This window comes from Dipodomys merriami, unplaced genomic scaffold, assembly GCF_024711535.1.
Source record: "Dipodomys merriami isolate MVZ:Mamm:240054 unplaced genomic scaffold, mDipMer1.0.p SCAF_7, whole genome shotgun sequence".
Classification (NCBI taxonomy): Eukaryota; Metazoa; Chordata; class Mammalia; order Rodentia; family Heteromyidae; genus Dipodomys; species Dipodomys merriami.
The window spans coordinates 61,334,252-61,346,956 of record NW_027206290.1 but is presented as its reverse complement, the minus strand read 5'-3'; the positions used below and the strand labels follow the sequence as shown (position 1 = coordinate 61,346,956).

Sequence of the window (12,705 nt, the reverse complement as noted above, 5' to 3'; positions counted from 1 at the left end):
TCATAAAGTGATAGGTTGTATGACCCTTTTCAATGATATAAGCATGAAAAGCAAATGGACACAGAGAAGAGCAATTACAAGTCTGAACAGCACACAAGCACAAGGCTTACTTTAGAAACTGAAGGAAGTCTGGGAAGCTGGAACACAGGATGTGCACTGGTGAGTCAAGCTAAAGTTGGGCAGAGAAAGCAGAAGACAAATCACAAAAGACCTGAAACTCATTTGATGAAATTAAAATTTTACTTTTCTAGACCTGAGAGTCTGTAGGCAGTAGTTTCAAATAGTTTTTAAAGGATATTTTATTCTCAAAAAGGAAAACTATTGAGCTTAACAGCTATTTAATATACAATTGGACTACACATCCTCATCTAATCCAAGTTATCAGTCAGGCACCACTATGATTGGAAGAGAACTCTACAGAGTACCAATGAGTCAGTGATAATAAAACAACAGTGCCAGTAGCATTGATTTTATCCTATCTTAGGATGATCGCTTTAGTAATCACATAATAAAACAATTATTGTTACTATTATTATTACTATTGGCAGTAATGGAGATATAATTTAGGGCCATATACTTGCTAGGTAAGTGAGCTACCATGTGAATGATGTCCACAATCCTTTTGTTTTTAGTTTTTTTTTTAGACAAGATCTGAGGGTTTTTCTCTTGCTGTTTGTACCACTTGTATATGAGGTACAGTCTCACTAGCTTTTGTCTGGATTGACTTCAAACCATGACCCTCTTATTTCTACTTCCTCGGTAGCTGGGAATACAGGTGTATGTCACCTTGCCTGGCCCCAAAATGAAATTCTCAACAGTGAAATAACCAGTTATGGCAAGGACTAAATCCAAAATAAGCATAAAAATAGGAATGAATAAGAAGGCTATTTGAAGAATGAACTTTTATAGTCAGTTACTATTACTGAGAAGGTAACTCAGGATATACATGCAGAAAACAATTTTTCTTAATATGTAACTTTTGGGAGTCTGAAGCTATTTTAAATAAGCTGTGTAGAAACAGGATATTATTTCAGATTTCCATTTTGTCACTAACTTCTACCATATACATAATTTATATGTGTATACTGTGTATATGTCATGTATATGTGTATATGTCATCCCTCTGAACCTCTAGGAACAAGTGGCTACTGGATAGCTGAGTAGAACCTTTTGGAATTCCCTACTGTTAAAATAAGGGATCTCAATTTGTAGGGGTTCCTTTTTTAAAAAAGGTTATCAAAAAACGTATTGTTTACGTACTTATATAAGTTTCAGTTCAACATGTCAATTCATCTTGACAATGTGACTACTTTCATCATTCTCCTACATCTATCACAAACCCCACTCAAGTTACTTGGCTCCATTTTCACAAACATATATTAAGTTTTAAGATAGAGGCTTTTAAGTTCTTACTACAAGCACAAAGGGAGTTAATATGATTGAATACATTATATGCATATATGGAAATATCACAATGAAACCCCTTTGTACAATTAATATATCAATCTAAATGTATATATTTATAGCTAGATATATGTATTTGTATTCTAACTGCAGAATTACCACCACCTTTTAGATTCAGTCAACAAAGAGCTAGCCCTCATCAAAATAATTACTATCAGTTTTCCAATGGAAATATTTTCTCTCCAACTTACCACATACATATATAGAAGATATTTTGACCTGCTGAGTTGAAAACTTGCAGCTGTGGAGATAGCATATAAAAATAAGAGTTGGCCAGGTGCCGGTGGCTCACACCTGTAATCCTAGCTGCTCAGGAAGCTGAGATCTGAAGATCACAGTTCAAAGCCAGCCCGGGCAGGAAAGTCTGTAAAACTCTGATCTCCAATAAACCACCAGAAAACCAGAAGTGGCACTGTAGCTCAAGTGGTAGAGCACTCACCTTGAGCTGAAGAGCTGAGGGACAGCATTCAAGCCCCATGACAGACAAAAAAAAAAAAAGAGTTAGAGCCTAATATAAATGAAACGTACCTTTCCCTTCTTTGAGTATTGTTAATGGATCTACAAAGAGTTAATTTTTCCCCCCTCTGTTAATGATAATGGGACAGAAGTGGTATAAAACTGTAAACTTCTCTGTGTGCATAAATCAGGTGGCCAATCTTATTCAGCATCTTGGGTAAGGCCCTGGATCCTGAATTTATTAAAAAAAAAAAAAAAAAAAAAAGCTTCCAGTAGAACCTGATGCTTTTATTTAAAGATGCACCAGATACAGAAGAGAGAAAAATGTTACCTACATTATCATCTCATCTGATACTTACTTATCAAATGCCTTCTTAAGGACATTGTTGTGCAGGGCACATTCCCAAATGATTTTATTAGTTATTAGAAGCAGGATGGGTCTGAAAGTGGTTTTACCCTAAATTTTGGATCTAAATATTGTAGTCATACCTGTAGTGTTAGGCACTCTTGATGTATTGATTCATTTGTTAAACATTGTCAGTGCCTTTGAGTAAAGTCTAGATTAGTACTTTGCATATGAACTAATCCTATGATGAGTTAATGGAATTGGCATATAATGATATTGGCATGTAATTGGTTTTAAATCTCTTGAAAGCTATAATAAGTTATTTATAAGATTCTGAGAAGTGATAGAGAGCCCTAAACCCTTCAAGAAGGATTATTTTTCAATGGAGGTTATTATTTGAGCTGAGTCTTGAAGGATAAATAACAACTGCATCAGGCTGAAAGGGGTAAGAAACACTCTATGCAAAAGAACAGAGGTAAAGTAATTCATGAATTATGAAGATTTGGAAGCCATCAAATATGAGAACTTCAAAGGAGTGAGAAGAGGAAATGATTTAAAAAAATCCTAGGGTTATGTGACAAATAGGGCTTACATTCCAGAGGGAACAATATGGTAGGTATATCAGTGAGAGTATTTCCTTGTGGACAATATAATTGGAAAATAATGCCATGGAAACTCAAGTTTCAAAAGAGGAGGAAGGGAAATGTATGACAGATGATGCTGACAGAGAGTAAGTAAAATGAGGATGGATATTGGATCACTGTAATGGTCGGTTACTAAAGCCCTGTTAGCATAAGACCAAAATATTCTGTAGGACAGTGGTTCTCAAAACATGGTCCATATATCACATACTCTGGAAGCCTGACTGAAATACAGGATCTTGAACCCATTTCACAGTTACTGAATCAGAAATATAGAAAGAAGTTCCCCCTTTCCAAGTCTTGCAGGGAATTCTGATACAAGTTAACACTTGAGACACACTGTTGGAGTGTAACTAAGAAAGGATTTGTGTGACTTCAGGATTGAAAGAAGGCAGGAAAAAGTAAGCAACTCTTTCAAGAAGTTGTCCCAAATTTAAAAGGTTAGAAAAAAAATTGTGTTAAGGAAGAATAATAAGCCATCCTATACTTCACTTCTTGTGCTTTTGATTTTTCCCTAATGGTGTTTTATTCTAATCACCAAAATTTTCAGTTTTGGGGAGGTCAAATCTTTTGTTTTCACAGAATTTTTTTATTGGAAACTTGTTCACACATATTTTTCCTTTCTTCCTTCCTAATTAAAAATAATATGTGGAATTTATGCAGGGAATAACAGGGAGACTGACTCTTAAGATGATGTGCTATTGCTTCCCAAACCCAGTTTCTTCAAGTATGTGTTTATTATCTCACTCATGTATTAAGATATTGCATGCATTGCATATCTTTTATTGTGACAGATACTTACATTATTTTTTTTTCTTTTGAGCAGAGGTGCCACATGAGCAGTTAAATCCAGGTTGTTTTAAAATTGATCCTTGAAAATGAGACTTAGTTTATTCACTTCTTATATAGATATCAATATAGTGCTGGAACTTAAGTAGAAAATATTTCATAGCTAATATCAGGCTTGGTTAAATATCAACTTTAGGTTAGTGATTCTCAGACTTTGACTCAGATGTCACCACACATTGAGGAACCTAGCCCGCTGTCTTCTGTATGAACACATTTAGAAATGTTGTTATTCTTCAAACTTTGAGAACCACTGCCTAGGGTGCTGTGAACACCAGTTAACACTGGCCTAAACCTATCTATCTCTGTATTTGGGTGTTAAAGTTTTCCCCCAAGTGGGCCTCCCTCCATAATAAACTGTAATGTGGATGCATAAACGAATAGTAACCTAAAAAGTTTCTCTAATAAATAAACAACTGAGTCCCAGTTAACCCTACCAGTTAACTTCTATTCAATCCCAGACTAAAGCCTGCCAGAATTTTCCCAAATAAGTCAAATGTGGAACTTCACCAAACAGATAATCCCTTCATGCCATTTCCTGTTTTCTGATTATAAATATAACTCACCATGTTGGAAGTGGGGACACGGTGAACTACTTCCACTCTGGAATGCTACCACATTCTAGTACTCTGTCTTGCTCAAATAAGCTTTGTTAAATGAAGCTGTATGTTTTTCCAATTAGTGTGCTTTCAGATTTATTTTAGTTTTGCTCTTGCATATCTCATTATTATATATTTGTGCTCTTGCATATAGTTGGAGTAGTTAGGCCAAGATTTAGATTATTTAAGTCCCAGACATACACAGAGATAAGTATATTTGTCTTAGTTCTTGGATAATACCAAAAATGAAGGAAGAAGAAGAGAGAGAGGGAGGGAAGTACGGAGGGAGGGAGGGATGGGAGGAGGGAGAGAGGGAGAGAAAAAGGGGGGAAGAAAGGAGGAAGGAAGAAAAGAATAAGAAAATGCAAAAAGGTGGATCTTGTAGTGAATTACTTATAGTAATTTATATTAATGCTTTATCTCCCCATGAGAATTATGATGGCTTACCAGTCTGAAGTACTAACCACTAAAATCAGATCAGTATTTTGTAGTAGCTACCTTGCATTTGATCTTGATGCCAATGTATTGTAAGATAGCTATAATTTGAACATGATTCATTTTTCTTTAAATATGTGAAACTAAAAGGGCCTTAAAGGCAGAATTTGAGCTCTATTTATATGGATGTTCAGTGTCATTGAATGTCTGTGAAATCTGTGTTCACCGTGGATGAACGTCAATATTTACTGTATGATGAATGCCTGATTATGATAGGTTTAAACATATTTTATCCTTTGCAAAATATTAACTATTTTTGCTGCTGGTTTTGGTGCTTCTAAGGGTTGAACTTACTGCCTTGTACTTGCTAGGCAGTACGCTACCACATGAACCATGCCTATAGCCCCTTTTTCCATTGATTAATTTTGAGGTAGGGCCTTGCTTTATGCCCAGGCTGGCATTAGTTTTGATGCTCCTATTTGTGATTCCTAGTGTTTCTGGGGATGACATACACAAACAATGGGGCCCAGCAGAGATTAACATTTTTATATCTTTTAAAATTTATATTTGGTAGGTGAAAGATTATGTTATAGAAAGATATTGGGCTTGGCTAACACCTTCAGATGTTTTTCTCAGGTATCCTTTGATAAAACTTAAACATATTTGTCTAAATATAGTATTTTTTTCCTCAGAGTACTTTTAAACTACATATATATGAAGGAAATATTAATCCATGTATTTTTATTTCTTTACAGTAAACTAATAAAAGTGCTATTTTAAAGAACTATTTAATGACTTCTTAAATTTTCTGAGACTTTTTTAAATGAGAAAGTTAATTTTTTTGAAGCAAAGATTGGTACTAGATAAAGCAGAAATAGTTGGTTTTGTAATTAGGATCTTAGGAACCGAGTTATTGTCAACATATAAATGTGGGGCTGGGATGTGGGGGAGGAGTTGGGAAAACCCCTTTCCTCAGCTTCCTGAGAATGCTTAAACAATTGTTTCATCTTTGTATAAGGTATGGACAGTAGATATTTTAAAATAGAGCTCTATAGCCACCACATTACACTTCTTATCTTTAGTTTTCAAAGAGGCATTTCTTCCTCTTTTCCACCTTTTTTGGGGGGGATGAATTCCACAATAAAGTCTTCAGGGAAGTAACGTCCCCACTCCCCTCCTCCCCCAATCTTCCAGGACCACCTATCCCCAAACCTAAGCTACCACCAAGAACTATACATAAAGGGGTTTGGTATCGATACTATCTATTTTTTTTTAATTATTTATTTACCTTTTTTTTTTTTTTGTCAGGCTTGAACTCTGGGCCTGGGCGCCATCCATCAGCTCTTTAGCTCAAGGCTAGTAGTGCTCTACCACTTGAGCCACAGCACCACTTCCAGTTTTCTAGTGGTTTATTGGAGATAAGAGTCTCATGGACTTGTCCTGCCTGAGCTGGCTTTGAACCATGATCCTCAGATCTCAGCCTCCTGAGTAGCTAGGATTATAGGCATGAGCCACGGGTGCTCGGCTTAGTATCAATACTATCTAAAAATGCACATGAAAAGAATGATAAGTACACATCATTATTGAAAGATGAAGATGAAATTTTATGTTTCTAAAGACTAGTAGATGCATTTTCTCATTAGAATAACTATGACTAATAACTAGTGATTTATTTACTATTACCAGTGGTTGAATGGTAATGGAAGAAAGTTCTATTACTGGATCTGTCATCTCAGGGTTACATTTAGAAACATGCACAACCAGAAATATAGCTATCTAGGCTATCAATGTGGAATCAGATTGAAAATCCAGGTGGCCTTTATTAGTAGAACATGGTCTATTTCCTCTTTATAGGTATCTCAGAAATCTATACCTTTATCACAGTGATACTGTGTTGAAAACATTGCTTTAATGGATCATGGACTTATATAGTCTACTCTACATAAAGCTCTTTGATCATTTCCGAATCAGAAGGTTAAAAATTTATCCAGTTTACATAGTGTTTTGTATGTTGAAAACAAACTTTACAACTTCGGTGGGGGGCAGGTAGTTGTGGAGGTGGGAGGGAAGATGGTAAGGGGAAAACAAAGGAGGAGGCAACAATGCTGATAGGAAATGTGCTCATTACCTTGCTCATGTAACTGTAACCCCTCTGTACAGCATTTTTACAATAAAAAACATACAAAAAAGGATATTAGAAGAAAAAAATATCCAGTTTAATTACCACTTCATGGATTACTAGAACTTTTAAAAATAAGCTATCTGATATTGATTTATAATTATATCTCTCATATCTTAGATGTTAACATTTTCCACCCATAATGACAAACTCCTGATAAGTGCTACATGCATTTTTGGCAAATAAAGAGTATGACTTCTTTACTTGTTAGAGTGAAATTCTTTCTTACAGACATAAGAACAGTCAACTTTCTGTAGTTTTCAACCTGTGACATATGAATAGTTCAAAATATGGCACGGTCATTTTCCTATTGTAAAGGTTAACTTATTTACTTGAAAAAATGGCATTGGAAATACACATAATTCTCTCATAATAACTCTGAAAACACTAAACAGCAAAAGAATATAGTTCATATGCTGGAGAAATGTCATAAGTGAAGTATTGGAGTACTTGCTCTTGCAGATGTATTATACTTCCAGAAAGTGTTCGATGGACTGATGGACTGATAGATATACCTTTTCTTTCTGAATATGAAAAAGTTTACTATTTTTTATTTTTAAAATGCTTGCCAATAATATGAACTCAGTCAAAATGGAGAAAGTTAGGGATAAAGTTACAGCCTACAGTTTACAGACACTGTGACAGTTGCATGAAGTCAGGGTCAGTTACCCAACCATCTAGTTTTCCTTACAGAGCCATAGTCATCCTTCTGAAACAAATTAAATTTGAAATATTTAACAATTCTGATAACATAACTTTTTGCTACAATTGGCAAACACACGTGTCAGTGTAATTCTCTCATACTAGCAATAATCCTTTTGGTAAGAGGGATAAAAGAGACACCAGAGGAGTATTCTTAAGTTGAAACATTCAATTTGAAATATTTATAAGCTATCCATCTTGTGATAATTTATTTCATAAGCATTTTTACAGTTCTTTTTATGGTGTAAGGGTAGGATTTTTAACAGAAGACTGAATATTTCCCTTCAAAGATTTCAGTTGTTAAAATAATCTTGATTCCTTTTGTAAAATTACTTTTTAACTCAGGCTCTTATCACTTTCTCAGCCTAAACCATAGTATAAGCTATTTTTTAGGTAGAGGATTTGATATTTGGAAAATAGGTGATTTAGTGAACATTTTAATCCCTAATGTAGATGATCAAATAGGCTAATGCTAGTGTGTGTGTGTGTGTGTGTGTGTGTGTGTGTGTGTGTGTGTGTGTGTGTGTGTGTGTGTGTGTGTGTGTGTGTGTTGGTCCTGGGGCTTGAACTCTCTACTTGGGTACTGTTTCTGAGTTTTTTTTTTCTTTTTGGTCAAGGTTAGCACTCTGCTACTTGAGCCACAGCTCCACGTCTGGCATTTTGGCGATTAATTGAAGATAAGAGTGTCAAGGAATTTCCTGCCAGGATTGGCTTTGAACTACTATCCTCAGATTTTAGCCTCCTGAGTAACTAGGCTTACAGGCATGAGCTACTGGAACCAGGTTATATTTTTTGTATTTGTTTTTTATTTTTTAAGAAGTTGCCACCTATATGTTTCTTCATGACTCACAAATAAGATGCTTAATATTTAATTCAGATAGATTAGATGCACACTCAGTGTTTGAGTCAAGTTATGTTGGCTTTTCTTCAACATTTAATTCAAATAGATTTGTTGCACAGTCAGTATTTGAATAAATCTGAAAGGATTAGGACACACTATATAAAAACAAACTTTACATCTTGGGGGAAGATGGGGGAGTTGGGGAAGTGGGGAGGGAAAGAAGGGGAGGGGAAAAACAAAGGAGGAGGTAACAATGTACTCATTACCTTACTCATGTAACTGTAACCCCTCTCTATACTATTTTTACAATAAAAAACATAGAAACAAAAAAATTAAAGGATTAGGAATGAATGATTAAGTATCCAATCTGTGGATTAGGAAAAGGATAAATGAAAAAGAAGAATTAGTAATGTGGAGGAAGATTGCAATGTTGACTATCATGAGCAAGAGAGGGCATATGAGAGCACATTTGAGTGATGACATAAAAGAGGTGGGGGAGAAACATACAGACATAGATGGGCAAGTATTGCATGCACAAGCAACTGGCACACGTCAGGAATGCTGGCAGAGCTTCTACTGGCTGGGTGTAGTTAAAGAAAGTGAATAGGAAGGTCAGAGGGAATGGGTCACACCAGACCTTGTAGATAAATGAGAAGACTTTGGGCATTGACTGAGTGAATGGAGAAGCTTTGGAAAGGGTTTTAGTAAACAAGTAGTGTCATCTTTTTGTTTTTTGCAAGATTCCCGTGGCTGCTGTTTTGAGACTAGGTGTAATCAAGAAATAAAGAAGTGAAGCCATTGTTAAAACTGTTGTAATTATTCTGGTAGGAATGATAGTAGTCTAAACCCAGAGAAATATCAGTTAGTGTTTCAACAGATAGCACATTTAAATTTTTATAATTCAACTGGAAAACTTTTTTTTTTACAAAGGAAATTGCCAAGTGTGGGTAGGTTATAGAGTAACCACAAGAATGGTGTAGTGACAATGGGTGAGTAACTCTTACCATGATTACACTCCAAAGCACAAGGGAAGACTAGAATTCCAGAACCTGACAGAGGAGAAAGTTATATAGAAAAAATGTGTTTCTTGGCAAAAACCGGACCATCGTCATTTTGGCTGACCTCAGAGTGAGCTCTGTTCCCTCTCCTTTCTATCGTCTATCAAAGTCAATGCTCTCCATTGAAGAAACACAATGAAGAGCCAGAACACAAGGGGACCATTGGTGTTTGTACAAAACTAGCTTCCTGATCCAGAGAGCAACCCAAATTATAGTAAACACTAGCTATGAAGAGACAAAAAGTTTTCACCAAACCTCTTTTGTTAGTGCATGCCCTCAGTGACAGCACTATGTGTTTTCTCTGCAACAATCTTGCTTCCTATCATCTGAATAGATCAGCACCCTTAATAATTTCACTGCATATTACTCTTACCATTGGCCATAACTGTACCATATAATATAGGAGGTTTTTTGTTTAAATCATATAGGAGCTGGGTGCTGGTGGCTCACGCCTGTAATCCTACTTACTCAGGAGGCTGAGATCTGAGGATCGTGGTTCAAAGCCAGCCTGGGCAGAAAAGTCTGTGAGACTCTTATCTCCAATAAACCACCAGAAAACCAGAAGTGGCACTGTAGCTCAAATGGCAGAGTGCTTGCCTTGAGCTGAAGAGCTGAGGGTCAGCTCCCAGTCCAAGAGTTCAAGCCCCATGACTGAAAAAAAAATCACATAGGATTACTCAAAGTTTTACTTGTGCAATATATGGTTCCTTGTTTTTTTTTCTTTTTTAGATTGCCTGTTTTCCACTGTTCAATGACTTGGTCAAAGAAATACTGACAAGTGTCCAACAGATGGATGTGTTCATAAATCAATTCCCATCACCATTGTTGGCAGCAACTTATTTCATCCAGGGTGATCAGAAACAATCACAGTAGCTAGTACAAAGCTTCCTTCTCTACCTGCTGTGTCAAATCTAGTAGCCTTGGATTTTTCAGACTCTTTACCTATCAATATCTATCTGAATATCCCATACAATCTCAGGGTACAACCCATCCCTAATATTGTTCTTGCCTTAACCATTTTGAATATGTTAAATTCTCATGTCCATTTGATACCTAGTAAAGAAGGATCATCCTACTGATTTTGAACATATACATTGAGAGTTCAGACTTATAAATGTTAGAATCAATATGGCTTTTTGAGATCATCAAGAAAGTGAATGTAATAGAGCAAAATCTTAAAAATTAAGCCTCAGCAGTGAGATGATGATACATTCTAAAGAGTAGTAGGAACCAGAAACTTTGACTGGAGTGACTATGGAGGAAGAGAAACGAAGTGAGATCCTAGAAGCAAAACATAGATGAGGTACTTTTTTTTCATTTTTTATTTATAGGGGAAATTCTCTTTTCCACATAAAATGATTCATTCTGATACCAAAGCACATTGTTTTCTCTCGATAAGCATCACAGTATCAAAATGTTGGCTTCTGGTTTGTAGGTGGGGAATCTGTCAGCAGAGACACCAGGACAGCCATGATTGTCCATTTTCTGTGTTCTGCCTCTGGGAATGATCATAGAGAATAAAACACCTCATCATCTACTTCTTCTGGCTTTCTGGGCAAGCTGTGAAAAAATGTCCAGTCAGGGGCAGCAACTTTAGCAGTCATCATTGTAACCTGGTAACCTTGGAAATCCTGGAGCTTCTTTTTCTTCTCTTCTTCCTTTGTCCCATACTTATCCAAGTGTCTGTAATTGTGCAATGGCTCCATTTGCTGCTTCCAATGGATCATTTGTCAGCTACAGTTTGGCACTATTCTCCTTGGCATACTGCTCTGCCAGCTTGGTTACATTAGGATCTGGCTCATAACCCTTTGGAGTAGCTGCTTGAAGGTGCATCCCAAATTTTGCTGCACTCATCCTGATGGAGTGCAGGATGTTGTGTCCATCCTTTATCCAGCTGAGGGTAAGACCTTTGGGAAAGCTGTAGTGTTCCTGGAGTGTAAGGTAATTAGCCAGGATCTAGATAGGATGATACAAATGTGACAGTTCATTGACAATTGAGATAGATGGTTCTTTAGCCAGAGTGTCCAGATCTGATTGTCTATACACTCGAGCCAATACTGCATCTGTCATACCAGACAACACACAGGCTGTGTCTGTGAGACTTTCATTCACACTCAAATGAATGTCTTACGTGGTAAGACATTAAGAGTGTCCACCCAGCAGAGCAAAGCCTGTTTCTGTGGATAATCTTGAGTGCTTCTTTGCTCAAAGATCTTGCCTGAGGACGTTCCTTGCACTAAAGGCAAATATTCTCCTTTCTGTTTTATCCTGAATTCTAGATTAGCAGATAGCCATAGCAGATATTTAAGTTCTTCTCCTGTAAAGTTCTTTAGAGTGAGGATGTCATGATCCTTCAATTTGACTTCACTTTGTAGTAGCTTATCACACCAAAAATGTTGAACCATGAAATGGTGACCATTTCTAGGAACTGCATTATTCAACAGGATCCTCAAATTAGATAGCATCTTATTTTTCTTTTTAATTTATTTGCTAGTGAGAAGGATGAGTCGGTATTCTTTTCTTTCTTTCTTTCTTTCTTTCTTTCTTTCTTTCTTTCTTTCTTTCTTTCTTTCTTTCTTTCTTTCTTTCTTTCTTTCTTTATTTATTTTTTTCAGTTGTGGGGCTTGAACTCTGGGCTTGGGCGCTATTCCTTAGCTCTTCAGCTCAAGGCAAGTACTCTACCGCTTGAGCTACAGCGCACTTCTAGTTTTCTAGTAGTTTATTGGAGATAACAGTCTCACGGACTTTCCTGCCTGGGCTGGCTTTGAACTGTGATCCTCAGATCTCAGCCTCCTGAGAAGCTAGGATTATAGGAGTGAGCCACCGGTGCCTGGCAAGTCTGTATTCTTGAAAAGTCCACAGTCAATCCATAGATGATGGTTTAAAAAGGACTATAATCAAATGATGCTTATTCATTAAATTACAATTAACCATTTCATTTAGTAACATTGAGACCATGAATAACTTTCAGTAGGACAGTAAGGCTAAAAGCTGGAAGGGTTTGGGTTTAGAACAGAAAGGAGAATCTCAGTAAGTATATTGATACTTCTTTCTACATTTACTGTTAAAAGGGTAAACTTCTGGAGGGGGGAGTGGGATCAATGGTTTGTTTTATAATAAAGAAGAGATTAGGAGCCT

General features: G+C 36.4%; 1 pseudogene; it reads right to left on the bottom strand.

The window, feature by feature from the left end:
• Window positions 1-10,976: 10,976 nt before the first annotated feature.
• Window positions 10,977-12,032, bottom strand: LOC138817252 (ornithine transcarbamylase, mitochondrial pseudogene; annotated as a pseudogene).
• Between the last annotated feature and the right edge of the window lie 673 nt (window positions 12,033-12,705).